General features: G+C 38.6%; 1 long non-coding RNA gene across 1 annotated transcript in view; it reads right to left on the bottom strand.

The window, feature by feature from the left end:
• LOC310731478 overlaps positions 1-22,831 on the bottom strand; it is a 71,235-nt gene that overhangs the window by 36,582 nt on the left and 11,822 nt on the right. The window contains exon 2 of the long non-coding RNA XR_014535208.1: positions 4,228-4,380. This is a non-coding gene — a long non-coding RNA (uncharacterized lncRNA). The remainder of the gene's footprint in view (positions 1-4,227; positions 4,381-22,831) is intronic.

The raw sequence follows: 22,831 nt of genomic DNA, 5'->3' as shown, positions 1-22,831 counted from the left end.
TGTGTGTGTGTGTGTGTGTGTGTGTGTGTGTGTGTGTGTGTGTGTGTGTCTGTTCCTCCAGGGCTGCTTATTGTCTCAATGCTTTTTGCTGTAATGAAGGTTTCAGGAAGTTGTTTCAGATTTTATTTTGAAAACTCTTATAAATAAAATAAATAATATATGAATGCTTCATCTCTGTGATGACAAATAATATTTCCTTAATAAACATAAATGTAATTTATTATCTTTGTATTTTTGCTCCTATTCAGATTTGTTTTTTGATCATGTGACTAGAAATAATCTATAATCATTTTTTTAAGAATTACCAGATAAGAAATCAATTATTTTTTTTCAGTTTGAAATAAAATCTATTGCTTTTCCAATAGTAAAAAAATAATAATTTTAAGTTAAATATAAATAGCACCACAATTTGTGTTTATAAATATTAATAATTAATTTCTGAACATAAACAACATTACTTTCTTCTTGTTTGTTTGTTATAGTTTCCTTTTTGTACATCTAACTTTTGTTAAAAATCAGGATTTTTTTGGAAGATAAAATCTTTATGAAACACAACACTGTAATTAAACACCACCAGTTCAGATCCACACTCACTAACAGATGACTGTGGCATAATTAATAAAAAGGGCTTCACACACACACACACACACACACACACACACACACACACACACACACACACACACACACACACACACACACACACACACACACACTCATTATAAGATGGCGCAATGGCAGTAATAGAAATGTAATTTCTCCCACTGAGACTCGTCTCGGACGTTTTCTCTTAATTAAAGTTTCATCTAATATTTTCTAATTCATCTAATAATGTATTTATTTTATGTACATCAGAGATGGCAGGGGTAAAAAAAAAAGCATTAAAAAAATAAAGCATAAGCAAAAAAAAAATTTTATAGAAAAATAAATAAATACAGATAGTCTAATCTACATTTAAACTATATACACATTTCTGTAGAGGGGGTAAAAACTTTTGCATGCAGACTGTATAAATAATTTTCCCTTAAATGAACATCAAATGAAACAACAAAACTGTACTTTTTTATTTATAATGATTTATTTTATTTATAATCCCCAATGTATTTGCTTTTAGTTTGCACCAGCCTCTGAAGCCCCGCCCCTTTTCATGCATATTAACAAGCCAGGCAGTGTGAGAATATCACTGTGTGTGTGTGTGTGTGTGTGTGTGTGTGTGTGTGTGTGTGTGTGTGTGTGTGTGTGTGTGTGTGTGTGTGTGTGTGTGTGTGTGTTTAGACTCCTGCTGTATGTACTATATATTCTGAAAAATGTAAACCCATGTTACAAAGTAACTGATAAATAACACAAGCACTCAAAAGAGGAAGTGATGAAGAATTGATGAAGAAGTAATGAAGTTCTTCAGACAAGCAGAGAAATAAATTCAGGTTTGTCTCTCTGATCACCTTAAATCATCTGAGACCTTTTGCTTGTCAGTTACATGGCAGACAGCCAGTGATTTAAAGTGCAGTATTGATCTTAAATTTTGATCCAGATGAGGAACTGATCAGGTCTATCCATCATCCTGGTCCTCAGAACACAGGAGTTTCTTATTACAGCTGGCAGGAGACATCACGTAATGCTAATATTCTAATTTAAGCATCATGTATACAGATGCTTTAATGTCCAATAAACATCACATGATGATGATGATGTGTTATAATACAACTAACAAAGAAAAGAGTAGGAAAACGAAGTCAAACATATTGAACTCATTTGCATATTAATGATATTTAAAAAAGCAGGTGCTGGAAGAATCTTAAAGAATTAGTATGTTACACGTGTTAAAGCGACAGAATGAATTTTTTTTTTTTTTTATTAGCACATTTAGGGATGTCATATTGCTAATGTGTGCTCATTAATTTTATTCCAAATAATAATATTATACCCATAGATGTAAATATATATAAATTATCTTTCTGGAAAAAAAAACAAATGTGAAGAACATTATTGAATTATTCCGTCTTTGAATCCCAGTTCGTCTTTCTGAGCCAACAATAAATATTCATCCCCATAAATATATTTATATAAACGAGGCTCTGTAGTGAAACTCCTCATAAATACGTCCACATTCGGCCTTACGTTCAGCCTTTTACATTTTTCATGACGCTGGCGTTTTTCCCAGAATCGTATTTTTTACCCGGTGTTGACCTTCTCCCTTTGAACTGCATTGTAGCTTTTCATCCTCCTGAATAATTAACATCCATTTAAACAACGTCAGATGGCGTCTAAATCAGTGGGTTCAGAGCATCAAAAAGGGCAGGTGAGCCATGTGGGGCAGGTGTGTGTTGGGGTTTGTTGGGGGGGGCGTTTGGGGGTAACATACTAAACTAGCAGGTTTTGTACAGAGATTCATGATCATTATAGATTTAGATTTGTGATGTACATTAAAATGTGATTTTATTTTTCTTATGGGTGAACATTTTTCACACAATCAGCTATAAATCCTTCCATCATTGCCTGGGGCTTCTGTCGTCCTCCCCAGTGACAGTGAGGGAGGTTATGCGTTTTATTGAAACTCAGGAGTTTTGACCTTCATGGAAATTGAAGTTGTTTTACTCGTAATCTGTGACAAAGTAAAGCAGTGTAACAGGCAGAAAGACAACTTTATTCTTCCTTACTATTGACCATCGATAAAAAAAAGAGAAAGCCAGCAGACAATGTTTGTCCTTCCTGAATTTAGTTTTTTTCACAATTTTATTTCATCACAGACATCCAGGAGTTTTAAGTAATTCTTCTTTACAGCCTTGTGTGTAAAACCAGTAACATCAGCAGTGATGGACTTTCAGATCTTCAGGACACTATAATTGTTTAAAAAGCTGGATTTCTATTGACGCAGGAAGCTGTGTGTTAAAGATCACACACACACACACACACACACTAGGAGAACTCTGTTATTTACAGGTGTGAGTTTGTGATGCGATTTCCATATAAATCTGCAGCGTCCGGTGGTTCTCTGTCAATCTCTATCCCTGAGTAAATTCCAGTTTGAAAAATGTCGACTCTTTTAGTGTACTCTGGCTGAACGTCGATATTTCAGGTGTTGCCTTTTGCATTGGAAATCATTTTGGACTCCATTAGTGCAGAACCAGAGAATTTCAAAATACTTACAGGAGTCATAACACAACGGCACACGCTTCAGCGAAGGTCGTAACACTACTGGATGACGAGATAATAAATGGAAGAAATATATGTAGGTATTTATATTGAGGATTTCAGCTTCATACTTCATGCACGTAGAATAAAGCATCTCCATTCACCACCTTAATCATCAGCAAACTTTAATGAGGAGTTCCTAACAATTATTTATCAAATTTTCGTCTTCAAATCAGCTGAAGCTCCACCCATTAAATTCACACATCCAGTAGTGATCCAGTATGTGATCACATGACCACCTGGGTTTGCTTTGAGCATTAGATTTATAATGTGATATTATAAAGTGCTGACACTGAGGACTCCTTCCTGCACTCATATCTGAGCTGCTGTTCTGAAAAATTAATCAACACCTTCTGACCAATCATAATCCAGCAGTGTGATGACGTACACCGGTGTAAGTAACATTAAGCGTTAACTTTCTTTTTATTGTACAGGATTCCAGATGATCCATGACCCATTATTACTGCAGAGGAAAGATTTCTTTTCTCATCAGTCTGATGTTTCTCATGTTACCATGTCACACTGATGTTTCATCCCAAGGTCTTTTGATGTTCTTGTTCTATCAGGATGATGTCCAATCTTCCTTTATTATATTTTCCACCTTGGTTGTAAATCTGCAGCTTTAATGTCTGTCCTTTTCTTTGAAATAAACCCCATTTAGCCTCGCTGTCTCATCTGAGTGATTTTAAATACCTTTTTATAATGAACAATTTCAGCCCTTCTAAAGCCTAATATCCATCATTATCCTCTTACATGGAAACAAACAAACAACTCACGCTAAATGAGGCGGGACAGGACGAGAGCAAACTGAGAGCGAGCCGAGAGAGAGCCAAGAGTCCTCAGTCAATTTCCTCCAAGCATGAGATCATGTCAATTAAAATCTCATTTGGAAAGTGTCAAAGAGAAGAGAAGAGAAGAGAAGAGAAGAGAAGAGAAGAGAAGAGAAGAGAAGAGATGTGTGTGTGTGTGTGTGTGTGTGTGTGTGTGTGTGTGTGTGTGTGTGTGTGTGTGTGTGTGTGTGTCTATATATAGTACCTGTTTATTCAATGAAAGATGAGCTCCTGCTGAAACAGTGTTTTTCCTCATCTGAATCCAGTCTGGTCCCGAATCAGGTGGTTCACCATCAGGCTCCCTAAAGAGGCAGAAACTCCCTCAGACTGATGAGTTGTTGAACACAATGTCTCTGATCTGAAGTGAAAAGTAAAGAGTTCACACAGAGTCTAAAAGCTTCTATATTACATACTGTATTACACACAATTTCACTCTGATATTCTCACACTACGCAGCAGCTACGGGATATCCCTCGATTTATTTAAATATTCATGTGTGTGAGATGAAAAACATGAAAATTTTATAAAGACCTTCAAAATGATACATACCGTGTTATATACACTCTGTGGTCAAAGGTTTGTGGGGACACCTAGCCATAAGTTTGGTATTTCCATTTTGAACATATCGTTCTACATTTCGTCCCCATGTGCTGGTGTGTGTGTGTGTGTGTGTGTGTGTTGCACTAACATAAAAAGAAAAAAAGAAGATGTGAATCAACCATATTTTGTTTAAGTATTGTATGTGCTTGTATGTATTGTATGTAAATAGACAAAAAGCCCTGACTCAGCACATTTCCATAATAAATGTGTAAACTAGTGGACAAAACTGCAGCTCTTGTGAGATGTTCCTGGTCTGCAGTGGTCATTATCTATCAAAAGTGCTCCAGGGAAGGAACAGTGGTGAACCGGCGACAGGTCGTGGCGGACGAGGCTCATTGATGCACGTGGGGAGTGAAGGCTGGTCCGTGTGGTCCGATCCCACAGACGAGATCCTGTAACTGCTGAAGTTCATGCTGTTAATGCTCGAGGGGTCAAACCTGTTTTAGCAGCAAAACGGGAACCAACACAATATTATGCAGTACCTCCACATCTATATCTGCTTTTTCTGCACTATAAGAATGAAACATTTAATTCACTAATTAAACTCAGCATGTGTTTGACCTTCAGTGATTCACCACAGTGTCAGAGTCTGGCTGAGAAAAGCTCTGTATATGTCTGTTTGTGTGTGTGTGTGTGTGTGTGTGTGTGTGTGTGTGTGTGTGTGTGTGTGTGTGTGTGTTTAAATGCGTTTCTCAGGCACCAGGTGAAATGAGTTTGGTAATAAGATGCCTCGACACACCGCAGCGTGCAGTGAATGAGACTGTGATTGTGTTTTTCTCTTTATTACAGCTGCAGAGTTTTACTGCAACCTGCTCAACTGTTCTACTGACAGGAACATCCCTCACCTTTAACCTCTCTTGTGTAATCTTTTTATCTTCTTCTCTCACCTTAAACCCTGCACCTTCTTCAATCACCTTTAACACTTTTCACTTTTTATTCATTCATTTCATTACTGAATGATTATTGTGTAGGAACTGAACACTTTCCCACTGAATTCTCAGTTCTGATTGATCAGAAGATTCCAGAGTCTCCTTCCATTATTGTAACATAAACATCATCTTTCAAACATTAGATGATGATTCATGTGGAGGTGATGCAGTGGATCTCTGAAAGAGATCCTGCAGAGTTCATGCATCTTCTCACGGCTACACTGTGATAGGAGCAGATTTTCCTCTACAGGTTCTCAGGAGAAGTGGGAGTTTTGCTGTAGGCAGTTTATTTCACTCGTGCTGCAGAACATTAGTGAGGTCATTGTGTGATGGCAGACGATTAGGTCTGACTCTCAAACAGTTCATCCCAAACCCTATAATGGGGTCCAGGTCTGGGTTCAAGTCAAAGTTATTCCACTCAGCACTCTCACACAATACACACACACACTCACACTCACACTCACACACACACACACACACACACACACACACACACACACACACACACCTGCCCTGAAACAGGAAATGGATTCATGAAAACTGTTCACACAAATAAAGAGCAGAAAGTCTAATCGCTTTCCCTTTTCCACCATCTGTTCTTTCCATCCTGGTGTTTCAGAGCTTCGTGTTCTTGTCCATTCGCGATGCAGACATCCATATCATGTACTAGTCTTGTGTGTCCAATTAAATCTAAAACTCTCCAAAATATACATTACATGGACAACATTGTGTGGACACCTGAGCATAAGATTGCTGTGCGTTTTAAAAAATCCTATTCCACATTTAGTCCCTTTGTGCTGTTATAATGAGCTCCAATCTTCTGGGAAGATGATCCATCAGATGTTGTAGAGATTTGTGGAGATTTATTCAGCTACAGGGATGTTAGTAAAGTCAAGTAGTGATGTAGGTGAGAAGGTACCTGGGGTGCAGTCAGCGTTCACATTCATTCTGTTCAATAGGGTTGGAGCTCCATAAGAAAAGATGTTCCACATCTTCCAGCCCATGGAAAGCAGATCTTCATGGAGCTGCCTTTGTGCACAGGAGCATTGTGATGCTGGAACTGGTTTAAGTCTCATAGTTCTTGCTTACTGACGGCACTCCTGACAGCTCAAAATCCATTTGGCTGGAAAATCCGGCATCCCAATGCTTTTGGCCAGATTAGTGTATAAGCCCCGCCCCTGTGGGTGTGTCTCTCTCACCAGTAGCATGTGTTTCATGATGGATACACAATAGCAGAGGCGAATGAAAGTGCTAAGTAAGAACAGTTTTTATTATACCCGCAAACAAATTAAAAAGCAAGAGCGTAATCCCTGTGTTTTCTGCGAATCGGCAAACTACAATATACTAGACGAGACACGAATGAGAAACAAGAACAAAAACCAGAACAAGAGAAAACAAAAGGTTTGGTCAACATCAGTGAATTAAACCAGTTACTTGACCACTCATACGGACAACAATCACAGACATGGACACATCTGCAAATAAAAGACACGTGAGATAGTACGAGACGGGGTGGAGACATTACAATTTATTTTAATTTCCAGAAATACAGCCATATTGATGTAGAAAGTCAAAGACAGTTAGAGGACAGAGGGAGGTTTAAAGTTGTGGGGAAACAGATGAGAAATACTTTTTTTTTTGTTTAAGAAATACTTCTCTCTCTCTCTCTCTCTCTCTCTCTATCTATCTCTCTCTCTCTTTCAGTTTGGCTTCTTTCCACTGATTAATGAGGAGAACAGCAGAGGTCAGGTGAAGCATGTGGTGGAATAATTGGTACAATCAAAGCAAGGTTGCGTCTACCTGAAAGCAGGGCTTTTCTAGCATATAGTAGCTGGGAATTAATTACCCACAAGGCTGCAAAAAAAATCAATCTGAGGAGAGGAAGATCTTTCCTGCAGGTCTGAAATGTAAATTTCCTCTTCCCTGTGAAAAGTGTCAGCTCTCATCAGCACACTGAACTCTTTTTACACGTGCAACGTCCACCAGGGAGTTTTACACGTGATTCATTAGAACATGGTTCAGGGTGAGACACTGAGGAGGACAGCAAGCAGGAGCAGGATCAAGCATGAACATCTGGTTCTGTCTGAGACACGTTTATTCGTATAATCACAGAGAGAATTTTACTGTAGAGCTGATTTTAATCTCACTGTAACTACTGTACACAAAACACTGCACTGTAACTACACAAACACTGCACTGTAACTACACAAACACTGCACTGTAACTACTGTACACAAACACTGCACTGTAACTACACAAACACTGCACTGTAACAACACTACACTAACTACACTGTAATTACACAAACACTGCACTGTAACTACACTGTAACTACACAAACACTGCACTGTAACTACTGTACACAAACAGCACTGTAACTACACTGTAATTACACAAACACAGACCTGTAACTACACAAACACTACACTAACTACACTGTAACTACACAAACACTGCACTGTAACTACACAAACACTGCACTGTAACTACACTGTAATTACACAAACACTGCACTGTAACTACACAAACACTGCACTGTAACTACACAAACACTGCACTGTAACTACACAAACACTGCACTGTAAATACACTGTACCTACACCAAACACCACCATGTAACTACACTAACACTGCAACTACAAAAAACACACTGTAACTACACTAACTACACAAACACCAGACTGTAACTACACAAACTACACAAACACAGCATTGTAACTAAAAAAACACTACACAAACACCAGACTGTAACTACACAAACTACACAAACACAGCATTGTAACTACAAAAACACTACACAAACACTGCACTGTAACTACACAAACACTACACAGCATGAAAACAGTTAAAAGAAAGATCAAATGAAAAAATTAAAAGATATGGAATAAAACTACGATCTCTGACCTGTAGGTGGCGATAGAGGGTTTAATGTACAACACAAGTAAAATTTGTGAAGACTTTTTTGGATCGTGTTAAATCAGTGAGTGTGTGTGAGATTTATGGGGGTCTGTGGAGCCATTCGATACAATATACAATAATCTGGTGCTTGTTGAATCTTTTAAATCTGGTTAAATTGAACATACTGTATAAATGTTATGCTAAATATTGTGAAATATTTCATTCAAATATTAAGCTAGTTGTATAAGAAGAAGAAGAAGGAGAAGAAGACGACTAATGTTGTGTACATTAACACTGAAGTCACATGTAGTCCCGATAATTCCTACAGGTTTCATCTCCGCCCTCTCAGTCGCTGGTGATTTAAGCGTGTTGGTGATGTAAACCTAAGCGTTCTCTCTCCATCTCACATTAACACACACACACACACACACCCCGATGTGATTTTCAGCACAGAGGAAGTTGTAATTACAATCACTGTGTGATCTTTAGGGTTTTTTTTACTCGCCTGAGTGTAGGGTCACACTGATGTACAAAGAGACACAAAATTGTCTCGAAACAAAGATTGTCATGAAGCTGGCACAGAAGCTGCTGGAACATGCTGGAACAGGTTTTGGGTCTCCTAGTTCATGTGAGGGTAAAATTTCTTGCTCCTGCATCCAAAGTTTGGGAAAGAACATATGGGCGGGAAAGGCAGGTGTCCCAATACTTCTGTTCATGTAGTGTGTCACATCATACTAGCTTTAAAAGTGACTTTGATTAGTTTGACAGCAGACAGAAGGAAGAAGAAAAAGAGTTGCTCATGCAGGAAAACTGCGAGACCAGAAAGGTTCACACCTCATATAAAACTCAGAGCGAGTACTTGACCTTCTGAAGGTCTTAGGAGGTGGTGGACGTGTGTGATCGTGGACATTATTGGGTCAGCAGGATTCCTCAGCTGGATAAATCCAGACCTGGAGGCAGAGCATACTCTGGGACATGCATGGAGCTGAGGCCACGCCCACTTTTAATAGAGCAAATGTTCAGCTGTTATAATCATGTGTATGTGAGAGAGAGAGAGAGAGAGAGAGAGAGAGAGAGAGAGAGAGAGAGAGAGAGAGAGAGAGAGAGATAGAGGGGGGGAGATAGAGAGAGAGAGAGAGCGAGAGAGATAGAGGGGGGGAGATAGAGAGAGAGAGATAGAGGGGGGGGAGAGATTTATACACAGATTTTTATCAAATAAACTACATTTCAATCACGTCTATCCAACAAACCCTGCTTTCAGTTTATAGGCCACGCCCCCTCGAGACAAAAACTCCAGACCCTGCTACTGAGCCGATGCAGACAAAATTCTTCAAGTTCTGAAGAGATGTGAGATTTTACACTTTTTGTGTGAGTTCACCAACATCTCTGTAACTGAAAATGAAAATATAATTAAAAATGTAAAAAAAATTCTTTATTTATTATTCAAATCTGTCACATGGTGTCCGTAAATGATGTAATAAATTACAGCTCTTTTTCTCTAATTTTCTGTTCTTTAGGTTGGAAATATATTGTGTGCTGATTATCACACACTTCACATTATTTCACACACACACACACACACACACACACACACACACACACACACACACACACACACACACACACACACCCCAGATTGAGTTGGAATCCTGGTCCTGAATCATTCATATCACATTATCAGTCTGTGGGATGAAATTAGATTTTAAAACTTTTATTGTTCAAGAAGTCTAAAGGGATAAACGAGAGAAAATAAACCGAGCACCCTGCTGTGTCCGAGCTCCATAAATCAGAACGCAAAGCATGTGCGCGCGTGCGCGCGCGTGTGTGTGTGTGAGAGATATTCCTTGAATGTAAATTACAATTTAGTTATTTTTTATCATAGTTTATACACAAAATAAATTATCACTGTTATTATTATTGTAACTAATTATTATTAGTTTTAGTAAAATAATATACATTCATTTAAATTTTATATTTCAACTAAAAATTAATAATGTAAACTGTTGTTATATTGTATATTTTAATTGAAATATTTTAATAGTCATTTGATTGTATAATATTTTATAATATTTAATTGAGTATTAAAATAAATATCAACTATTACAGTAAAATATTATTTTAAAAAGTATTCATATGCTGATTTCTAGCAGCCAAAGTGCACCTGCCATAATCCATCATCCGACCTATGACCTTTAAGGCCTGGTGTGTGTGTGTGTGTGTGTGTGTGTGTGTGTGTGTGTGTGTGTGTGTGTGTGTGTGTGTGTGTGTGTGTGTGTGTGTAAGAGAAAGTTTAGTGCTGCAGAACCCCATGGCACTGCACAGAACCCCAGCCTGAGTCTCATCATGGCTCTGGAAGGTGATTAGAAGGTAATCAGTGAGGACTTCAGGCAGGTTAATGAGGAACTCTGCTTCATTACAAAGTGTGTGTTAGGGATGTGGAACACTTTACAGGCTGCAGGAGGCCAAAAGATTCCAGCATTTTTAATTCTCTTCTTCATTACCTCACATTTTATCCTTTTATACCTCCTTCCTCAGTGTGTCCATATTTTACAGACCGGAAAACCCTCTCCCCCTCACAATTATAACCGGATCCACGAAAACATCAGCAGCATTCTGGATTCTGATTGGCCTGAAGGTGTTGATTCCATTTCAGTGGTTTTGACACTATTGCATTGTGCTAGAAGATATAATATACTGCTAGTGCTCTATCTGCACATTTTGACCCAGTCTAAGTCCCAACTGACCCAGTCTAACTCCCATTCTGACCCAGTCTAACTCCCATTCTGGCCCATTCTAACTCCCTATCTGACATCCTTTTTTTCTCTTAGAGTTCTCAGAAAAATCTGCAGTGAAGTTCCTGAAGAGGATCCAGAGCACTGGTGCTTTGCAGGATGTAGGGATTAGGGATTAGGGAATAGGGAATAATACACCATTTTTGCTGACCCCCTTATTTCATTCCTCTTCCTCTTTAGCTTTTAGTTAATAAAAATCCACAGGTCTGGGCTTCTATTACAGGAAAGTGAGACAATGTTTTAAGCTTTTTTTCCCCTGTTAAATAATGTAAAGCTTTTTATTAAACATAAAATCGCAGCTGTGTGATCCGTGCATTTTTACCCAAATTACTCTGAAGAGTTGTGACTGAATTGAACGTGTTATTAACGCCGGCACCGTTCCTCATTAATTATACTCCATCGTGTGGCTCTCGACCCGGCTAACACCGCACCAGGTCGCAGATAATTCACTGAAAATTACATACCAGATGCACCGAAAAGTAAAAACCCTTCATTTTAGCTTTCAGGACTGATGTGGCTGTGAGCTTAAATCAATGCGGTGTGCAGGCGTGCGTGTGTATGTGGGCGCGTGTGTGTGCGTACGTGTGTGTGTGCAGCGCAAATATGAAAAGAATCACAGAAATCTCCTGAAGATGAGAATAAATTATCCAGAATTGCCCAAAAGCTCCAGGATAATATTCGTCCTTCATCCTGTTACTTTGAAGGTTTTTGCATATTTGGAGTAAATTAGATGAATTTTAGCGAGTTTATGTGGTAGAAATAAATTAGAATCGAGACCTCATGAGCCACAACATAAATTTTATTCTATGCAATAAATTAATTTAAAGTCTTGCTACTGATACACAGTCCACTGTGGCTGTAGCAATATATCAGTGTATCATTGTATCCGTGTATCGGTGTATCCGTGTATCGGTGTATCCGTGTATCGGAGTATCCGTGTATCGGTGTATCGGAGTATCCGTGTATCAGAGTATCCGTGTTTCGGTGTAGCAGAGTATTGGTGTATCGGTGTATCGGAGTATCGGTGTATCGGAGTATTAGTGTAACGGTGTATTAATGTATCAGAGTATCGGTGTATCGGAGTATTAGTGTAACGGTGTATTAATGTATCAGAGTATCGGTGTATTAGTGTATCAGTGTATCAGAGTATCGGTGTATCGGTGTATTAATGTATCAGAGCATCGGTGTATCAGTGTATTAATGTATCAGAGCATCGGTGTATCGGAGTATTAGTGTATCAGTGTATCGGTGTATCGGAGTATTAGTGTATCAGTGTATCGGTGTATCGGAGTATTAGTGTATCAGTGTATCGGTGTATCGGAGTATTAGTGTATCAGTGTATCGGTGTATCGGAGTATTAGTGTATCCGAGTATCGATGTATCGGAGTATGGGTGTATTAATGTATCAGAGAATCGGTGTATCGGTGTATTAATGTATCAGAGCATCGGTGTATCGGAGTATTAGTGTATCAGTGTATCGGTGTATCAGAGTATCGGTGTAATGATATGAGAATTATTTGCTGTCAAATGTATTGTGTATCTGTCCATATATATATATATATATATATATATATATATATATATATATATATATATATATATATATATATATGATTTGATCTCAATCCTAATGTTAAAGACTCTGTAAAGGAGACAGACCCTTACTCAGATCTGGCAATAATAATCTGTGGTTTAGTAAACTGGGTTGGAATCACCGGGTTATAAAGCTTTCCCACTGTATTAAAATACAAATGCATTCTAACCCAGTATTTCATTCTGACCCAATCTAACTTTTTTGTGACCCAGTCTAACTCGAATTCTGACCCAGTCTAACTCGAATTCTGACCCAGTCTAACTCGAATTTTGACCCAGTCTAAGTGACAGATTAGAGGTATGTATTATGTTGTTAATAAGAGCAAAGTGTTTTGTAATCGCCACATTTCACTATTGCAGCTGCTCCTTGTATCATTAAAAAAAAACTGCTGTTCCACATCTGTGTATTATTCACTGGTGAGTTAATTACACACAAACATCTGTTTAAACACAAAACACTTTGTTGAGGCGCTCATGCAGTAGGAAGAGAACTGAAGCATATCAATCAGCAGCCCATTTCATTCTGGACCTACTGATTAAATGCAGGATATTTTAAACATTTCAAACTTTAAAACTTAGTTGATAAGCTCGAGGATCGAGTCTGAGTGTAGCTATAAGTTAATAAAAGCATTGTTTAATAATTAAACAACTAAATATTGACAAACCAGACACTGTTTAATCCAACGACGGGTCGGAAGAATATGAATGCTGACTGCACCCCGGGCCTCCGAACATCAAATCTCCTCGAAAACACACTCCAACATCTAGTGGAACATCTGCACAAGAAAAGTGGTGCTTATTTTGCACCAGAACCAGGCTAAATAATCACATACATACACACACACACACACACACACACACACACACACACACACACACACCCTTAACTGTCACGTCTGATTTTATTTATTTAATAAACAGTCAACCTGATACCATCTAGAATTTCATGTGACTTGTGTCAAATAAAAGATTGTAAAAGTAAAAAGTCTTTACCACCGCAGAGAAGAGTGAACCCCTAAAGAAGTCAGACACCATCAGGTTACACTTCCGCCTCTAACTGTAATAAAGAGCTGACACTGAAGGCTTTTTTTTTCCTACATGTAACAAATACCTCCTTAAACAAATGTCTGCTGTACACATACCTGTAAACTTGCTGTTGCCATAGAGGCCATAATGTATCAGAAGTAGTATATTAATAAAGACCTGCACTACTGTCAGAACACCACAAGACCAATTAATCAATTAACCTATTAATCAATACCTCCTGGCCAATCACAATTCAGCATTCAGCAGCACTGCTGTGTTGAAAACTCTGACTGATTCGTTACTGTTCCTCGGGCTCTTTATCCCGATCGAGGTAAAGGTGGAACTGAAACCCATTATATATTCTACATCATGATCACTGCTCTGTGAAGCCAGAGTGAAGTCTCGCGAGCTGTCGAGGCTCATCACGTTAAATGAGTCGCACTGCTGTGTTGCTCTGACCTGCCTGTTCCAGCCAAAAGGAATAAAAAAGCTTTCCCATGCTGTGCATAACGCTTTCCACTCTCCTAACCCATAATCATTTCGGCTCACACAGTACATTAGTAAAGGAGAAACTGCAGAGGAGCGTCACTCTCGTGGCTTTAAAACGTGAAATAAAGAAACTGAAACACTTGTACTTGTTCTTGAAAGTGGAACTAGTCATTGCAGAGTGGAACATGTGTCAAATACAGAGGAGCCAAAACTTTTAATCATCTAGTGTTTGTGCCCAACATGGGGAAAGCACAGCTGGGAAAAAGGTGTGGGAGAAAAATTTGCAGAAACCCTGTTTAATGTCTCTGCACCATCGTAGTGGGCGTGTCCATTTGATTTAGTTTCCTCTTCCTGTCACTGCTTCAGCTAAAACCCGACACTAATCACGTTCTGCACATGGTTTCTGATGAACGCTGGATTGTGATTGGTCAAGAGGTGTGCAGGTTTATATTTATGCACTTGTTCTGATACGCTATTGGTTATAAAGCGACAGCTCGTTAACAGTGTCCAGCACACGCTCACAAAGAAATCATAAAGGGACAAGTGGTGTTTATGTAACATTAATGGAAGGAGTCTCCAGCACTCTGCATGTTTATAACTGCTGTTAAACAGATAATAATGTACCAAATCATAAGTTACTGCTGCTAAGAAAAGCATCTCTGTATCACACGGATCCATCATCAGTTTGATCCTGTGGCTATCAAACTATAATATCTTCTCCCTCTGAGTGTTAAACAGATATGATAGATAATGTAGATATGGTTATGTTTGTGGATTTTCATGCCACAAATATACTGTTAATATCTTCTGTATTTAGATATTTGTACTGTAGATATTTGTATTGTGTCTCTGCTTTATATTTGCTGCTGCAACATGGAAACGTCCCCTCTGTGGGATCTTATCTTATATCATATCATGTGCAATATTCTTATTGCAATAATAATAATTAGTTTCATGTGCAACAACTTTTATAACTGTTATTGTAGTCTGACTTTTCTGACATCTATTTTACTTTAATCTTAAATTTAATCTTTTACTGTAAACAACCGCAACCAAACAGTTTCCCAATGTTATCAATAAAGTATCGTATTCTGATTCTGCTCACATTACTGAGGGTCTCTGATCCAGAAAAAAAGATTCTGAGTTCCAGTAAACATCCAGGACACTGAGTCTGACTGGCAGGACATTTCATCCACACACAAATTTGATCTAATCGCCTTCAATTTGAAGCCTGGAGACCATTTGGCATCAGCCGCAGTGAAACAATGCCATAACGCACTTCCTCTGGCTCATTTGGCACCGAGGAGATTAAGGAGCAATTTATTAGAGGCAGTCAATCGGCTCCTCCCAGTTCTTATAGACCAAGCACAGTAGCATCATGGGAATTGGGCTCATTAGGGCTCTATTGATTCGCCCTTCTCACTGAGGGTCAAGAGATTGTTACACACCTCCATTCTTTTCTTCATCATACGCTCAGAGATTAGACTGTAGAACAGTTTCAACCAGATCCATGAACCGCAAAACATCCTACTCTGTATAACAAGATTTTGACTCACTGGCCACTTTATTAAGAACATCTGGATGATAATGCAGATGCCGCTCAAAAGCTCAGAGTTCACATCAAACATGAAACATTGAAAAAATAAATCTCATCTGTGATTTTTTTGGTTGCATATGAACTCGTCTGAGAATTAAAAAAAATTCCTGAGATGTTACACACAACAATCTGTAGGCCGACCATCTACTCTTAGACACACACACACACACACACACACACACACTCTTTCTGTGATCAGATCAGTGACATCCAGACATCTGATTCGACACTACTTGAGCTACAGATGGTCTTTCTTCTACCAGATGTCAGAGATTCAGAAGACAGATGGACCTCGAGGTTCATGTAGCGATGTGAAGTTATCCCATCCTTTCTCATTTCCTGAAAAAATATTTGCACATGAAAGACTCGCTGTCAGAACGAAACGATTGACCTCTCAAATCTGTCTGACCATTTTACAGTTTGTCCTTCTTCTCAGATACAAACCCTTATCACATATATTGAGGGGTTTTTTATATTTTTATAAAATAAAAACACCTTTTAAAAAAAATAAATTAAAAAGATAAAGATCAGAGAGAGAGAGAGAGAGAGAGAGAGAGAGAGAGAGAGAGAGAGAGAGAGAGAGAGAGAGAGAGAGAGAGAGAGAGAAATTAGAGGTATGAAGTTGAGCATTCTCACCACTGCTCTTAGTTTGGATACAAAGTTGAAATGGTGGGTTTGGAGCTGAAAGAGACGTAAAGGTTAATCCCCGAGACGTTGCGCTTTAGCATTTGCTAGCCAGAGACCGTGTCCCTGCTCCATCCTGTTCTAGATTAAAAGGTCAGCTCTTTATTCACAGACGGAGTAAATGGCTATAATTTCCTCAGAATTTTACCCGAGTCCCACTGAGCTGAGGGCAAAGAGGGACGAGTTTCATAAAGTGTCTTTAATTACACGTCTGAAGTTGAAAAGCCGACGACAGACACCGACACAGACATATCAACCCACCTCCATTATTAAACCCTGCACTGTAATTGAGAAGATGTCAGGTGGACTTTACAGGGGAAAAACAAACGATTTACACGATAAAGACTACAAAATATTGGGACGTGGTTTTTCCACACTTATGGGCTTCTTCCCCAAACTGTTGAAGTCACACGATTTCCAGACATCTATGGTGCAGGAGCATGATATGTACCCTTTAATTGAAGATCCAAACCTGTTCCAGCATGACAATGCCCCTGTTCATTGAGCTCCACAAAGATCTGCTTTTCACTGAACAACTTTGGGATAAATGTAAATGTTGACTGCACCCCAGACCTTCTCACCTTCTCACCTACATCATTACCTGACATTACTAACACCCCTGTAGCTGAATAAATCTCTACAAATCTCCACAAATGCACTCCAACATCTAGTGGAACATCTTCCACTAGAAGAACCTCTACTCTGCAGACACCAGCACCATTTGTTCTTTAGAAACCATATGAAACACGTCAATGTTTTTTCCCCCTCAGTGAAAGATTTCTGCAAAAACTATGAGTGTTTTATGGATTGTGTAAGCTCATAAAGATGTAAGTAACTTCTAGACCTTCATCTGATTTTCACTGAGACTTTGGACATATTTTAAGAGCTGCTTCTCAGAAACGATTTCGCCATCCACATTAATGAGGCGTGCAAGTGAGAAAACGAGGAGTTGGTGAGCTAACAAAAAAAAAGTGCTGATGTTTTGAAAACGATGAAGAAGTGAGAAGATGCATTCTCTGATCTTTCCAGAGATTTGATCTACACTCACTTGCTCGTGAGTGAGTCAGGCAGTTTTAACAATCTATTGCAGGTAAAGTTCTGAAGTAGTAAAAAAAAAAAAAGCGGGAGATTTTCTGCACAAAGCGACTGCCGACTTTACCGTCAGTCACAGAAGCGATAATACACACAGCATTCAGCATCTACAACCAACTCACTGAGACCATCTAGATCTTGTCCTCAATGTTCAGAGGTGGAAAGTGTAATAAAATATTCTACTCAAGCAAAAGTACTGTTACTTAAATTAAATTTGACTTAAGAACAAGTAACGTTACAGGTATAAAAATCTACTTAAGTAAAATAAAAAATTTGAGTAATTAAATTTTAGAGTAAAATGTAATAACATTAAAATGTAGTTACAAATGGTCTGTTAAAAACATGTTGTTATTCATGTTTATCACTTTAAAAGCTGCATGCTGTTAGATCCTATTCCTGCTTATAAGATGCTTATGAACACCCATAGCCATGTCTGAAGCACCAAACAAGACACTCGATTTCAATGGCAATTTCAGAACCTTTAATTTCAGCCCATTAATGACGTCATGGTAGCGACACTGTGCTTCATAAATACATCTAACATTCAAGAGAAGTTCCTAAATCGAGTATCACAATGAATTGCAAAGCGTAAAGATTTCAAATAAAACATTTCTGCACAACTGCAAAAAAGCAATACTCAACTCCTGACAAAATTAAACATGAATCATGAAGCCTCTCATTAACACGACTCCAAACTCACAATGAAATGCCAGGACGTGACTTCCTGTCATGTTATTGTGCGATTTGCAAAAGGACAGAGAGACAAAAATACCTGCTTCTCCAACCCAAATAAAAGGTCGACGTGTGCAGAGGAGACGTCTGAGTGCTGTAGCAGGTATTATATCAAATGGACCTTTTCACTCGGATAACAGGCAGCGTGTTTGGCGAGACTCGAGGAGACTGAGCGCGAGACACTTTTGGACATCTAGAAAATAGTAGTGCCCTCCTTTCACCCATGAAAGACAGCTCTGACAGGACGAGACAAGGAAGGACAGCAAAGAACAGGACAGGAGCTTGTGAGCATGTGATACTGTTTTTATAATGTTCCTTCACACTATTTAATTATTCATTTACACAATAAAAGTGACCTTGAGCTCATGCTCATGTTTAAAAGAAATCCTGAAATCCTGTTTGTCAGTATGAAGAGGAAGAAAGTCAATCAGGTGGAATGCAATAAGTTCAGGTTTAAATAAACTCATCCTCCTGACTCCTGCAATCATCTGCAATCATCTGCTTCTTTTTCTTCTTCTTCTTCTATCCTTAACCTTCCAGTCCTATTATTCTAATACCTACGAATGCCTGTTGCTGCCAACCTGAAGCCTACAAGAACCTTCTCCTGGAACCCTGAGGCAAGTAAACATAAAGCTTAATTCCTGCCATGTTAAAGTCAAATGTCAAGCATCAACTTCTGCTACCTAAAATCTACAAGATTTAAAGCTTCACCATCTGCTTTCCTGAGGTCTACAAGACCTCCTATCCTCCTGGTACCCCATACACACAGTAAACTTCTCCTTCTGCCTTCCTGGCATCTACAAACATTTACTTCTGCTATCTAAAGTCTACAAAATCTAAGTCCTGTAATCCTGATGTTTTTTCCAAGAATCTGACCGTGCTCCTACTTCTCCTCTCTTCAAATTCTACAAGCTTCAACTTCAATTCTCCTGACGACTACACGCCTACAATCTGCCTACAAACTTCTACAAGCTTCCCGTTCTGGTGCTCAGCAACACTTCCTTACACTCAGGTCTTCATTAAATCCAGTGTAATCCTCATCGTAATTTCATTTCTATTCAATTCATTTCAGAAACAAATAACGCAGTTTCTTTTTGATACTATTTTCTATTAAGTGCTTCTTGTAATACCTCCGAGTTTCCCCTCACACACACACACACACACACACACACACACACACACACACACACACACACACACACACACACACCCCCCTCGCTTTTCACATTCACATCACGGCCGAGTGTTGTCACGGATCTTTGAGGTAAAAGTAGTGCATGTTCGAATAAACGCTTATCTGCACCCTGCCACATTTTCACTCCCTAACATTCTGACATCACGACGCGACTTCGGCTCTTCTGCATAAATCAATAAAACTCCTCGTCGTTAAGGACAAAGCCAGAGAGGGGAGAAAGGCGACGCTCCGTTGAGCTCGTTCACACAAATTGCTCATTTTTTCCTGTTTTCAATCAAGAAGATTACCTTGAAAAATATTCACCCAGCATCCGTGATGAAACATCTCTTTTTCCACACTGCAGCCAGAATTTACTCGCTTTATTAAAACACTCACACACACACTTCCTCGCAACTCGCCGTGACCTGAAGTCTGGAGTTGCTGAAGGTGCTGATTTGGATGAAGAAAAAAGTGACAGATTTGCATATTATTATTCAGACATGGTTTGTGCTCCAATGTCTTTAAGGTTAGTGTGAAAAAAATACAATTGATTTTCTACCATTTCCTCTGAGCCGGGTTGATTTGAGGGACAGAGGACCGGGGGATGTCAAGTCAGGAGGTTAACGCAGAGCAAAGATTCATCATGGCCTGGATTACTTCAGTAGAATGAACGATGGAGCTGAGCGAGCGGAGGTTACCCTGATGATCAGATGAACGTGATAATGAGATCAGTGTAGCTGCGTGGTTAAGGTCCAGTCGCTTTCCTTTTTTATGGACCCACTCTCACACTGGGGCAGATATTTCTCTCCAGCTCTGTGTGTGTGTGTGTGTGTGTGTGTGTGTGTGTGTGTGTGTGTGTGTGTGTGTGTGTGTGTGTGTGTGTGTGTGTGTGTGTTCCTCTAAAATGTTTAAATAATACATTTTTGTTTCTTGAACACATCAGAGCTGGGTTTCAGGACGGCAGAACTTCCACTGTCCTGAAAACATAAACAGTTTTTTTTGTCTTATTAACTTTAACAGAGAGAAACAAAACAGGGAGGCTGCTGAGGAAAAGACTGTTTATAGCTTCCATTCAGGAGATCTTCCACTCCAACCCATGGAAAGAAGATCTTCATGGAGCTGGCTTTGTGCACAGGACCATAGTCATGCTGGTAACGGTTTGGGTCTCCTAGTTCAAGTGAAGGGAAAATTCACTGCATTGAAAGACGTCCAATACAACTGTGTGTCTCCAACATTGTGTAACAGTTTGGAGAAGAACCGCAAATGGCTGGGAAAGTCAGGTGTCCCAAAACGTTTGACCATGTAAGTTATTCAACAAAATAGATGAGAAGTCAATCATGTTTGTTAAAATCGCTGCACTGTGAGTGGAATAAAGGACTTTAGGTTTTTCTAGTGTAGGAAAATTCATGTTAACAGAAGCTGCATCTTCACACGATATTCCCCCATTTCACAGTGGAGTCTTGGAGTGAGGCACGAACCCACTTTGAAATCTCTTGCACAGAATGGGTGGTGAGACAAGTTTACCCTGCAGGCCAAACGCTGAAATGTGAACAAAGTGGGTTTTTAAAGCTTTGTTTTTATTTTTGCCAATTTTTGCTGCTGGATATTTCACATTCTTTGGTCTCTAATGGAAATACAAAAAAGAGAGAGAGAGAGAGAGAGAGAGAGAGGGAGAGAAAGAAAGAAACAGGGGGAAAGATATGCCAGCGGGGGAAAGTAATGGTGTTTGACAAAAGAGTTTTCTGTAAAAATCATCTGTCAGAGCCAATGTCAAAACAAAATACACAAAAAATCTGATAAAATTGTGAGAAACTCTGACACTCTGAAAGCGCATAAATAAAAACGGAACTAACAACATTTTTTGTCTAAAAGGATGAAAAGTTTATGGGAGGCAATTATTTTTATCCCAATATTATAAGACGCATTTTTTTGTTAATTGGATGAGTTCCATCACATGCTACATCAATGCATAAGGCCAGAGGTAAGTACTAGTTAATGTTAGCCAGCTAAATTTCAGATCAGAGACAATAAAGCAGAGGCTGAGCACTGAGATATGTGTGTTGTCCTGTCAAATGTAGGAATTACGCACAGCCAAATGATAAACAAAGCCATCGCTATGAAATCAATCTTTTTTCCATTATTGATCTTTTTTTTAAAAAACTATTGTTTTCACATCTCGTATCATAAAAGAGGACGTCGTTCCGGTCCTGAGGTCAGACACAGCAATGACACATGCAAAAGATTTCAGAACAAGAACATTTTGTTTTTTTCTTATGCTTCATTTTTCCTGTAAACTCAGAGATTAGTGTTTTCATCTAATTAAAGATGAGAAAAGAGGGGGAGAAGAAGAGAGAGAGAGAGAATAAAAGAGATATACGAAATTGCAAAAAGAAAGGATGGGAAATAAAGGGTTTCACAGGAAATGAGGCAGACGAAGATAACATTTTACATTTTATGCATGCAGTCCTCATAATATTAAACAAATGAGTGAAACACACAGGGAAAGAGATTGAAGCCATGTTTAGAGGATTTACACAATTTACTAAAGTCCGTTTTTTCAGCCTTTTATCCATCTGTTAAATCCAATGTGCTGAAATACAGAGTCTGAAATGCCATTTATAGTGAATTCAGTTTCAGAGCTGAAACACTTCCTCTTCTCTTATTTATTATGAGAATAATATTTATTTTTAAACTGCTAAGTAGAATCTCAGCCAGATATTTTATTTTTTAATTTTATTTATTAATTTTTTTTAGGGGAGAATGTCTTGTCTCATTGGTATGCCTCACCAATATTCCGCATTCCACATAATCACACATGACTGCAAAAAAAGTAACAGCATTCCATACACTATGGTATTCCAAACACTATAGTACTCTATATACTACAGTACTCTGTCCACTACAGTAATCTGTAAAATTCAGTACTCTGTACACTTTGCTGTGCTATGTATGTATTTCCTGCTTTAGAGTATTCCAAACCCTTCAGTACTTTATATACTTGTTGCAGTACAAAATATATCTATTTAATTATTTATTCCGTATACAACAGTATTCCAGATTCTTCTGAATTACATCCAACCCAGAACTTCAGCACTTTTAACAGTTCAGAACTCTGAACACTTCAATATTTCATACACCTGGACAGGTCAAAACTTCAGAGTTCAGTTAAGCATACCTGCCAGTACAGTAATACATACACTTTA

This window comes from Silurus aristotelis (genome assembly GCF_946808225.1).
Source record: "Silurus aristotelis genome assembly, chromosome: 9".
In the NCBI taxonomy this organism is placed as follows: domain Eukaryota; kingdom Metazoa; phylum Chordata; class Actinopteri; order Siluriformes; family Siluridae; genus Silurus; species Silurus aristotelis.
This window is presented reverse-complemented; position numbering and strand designations above follow the sequence as displayed.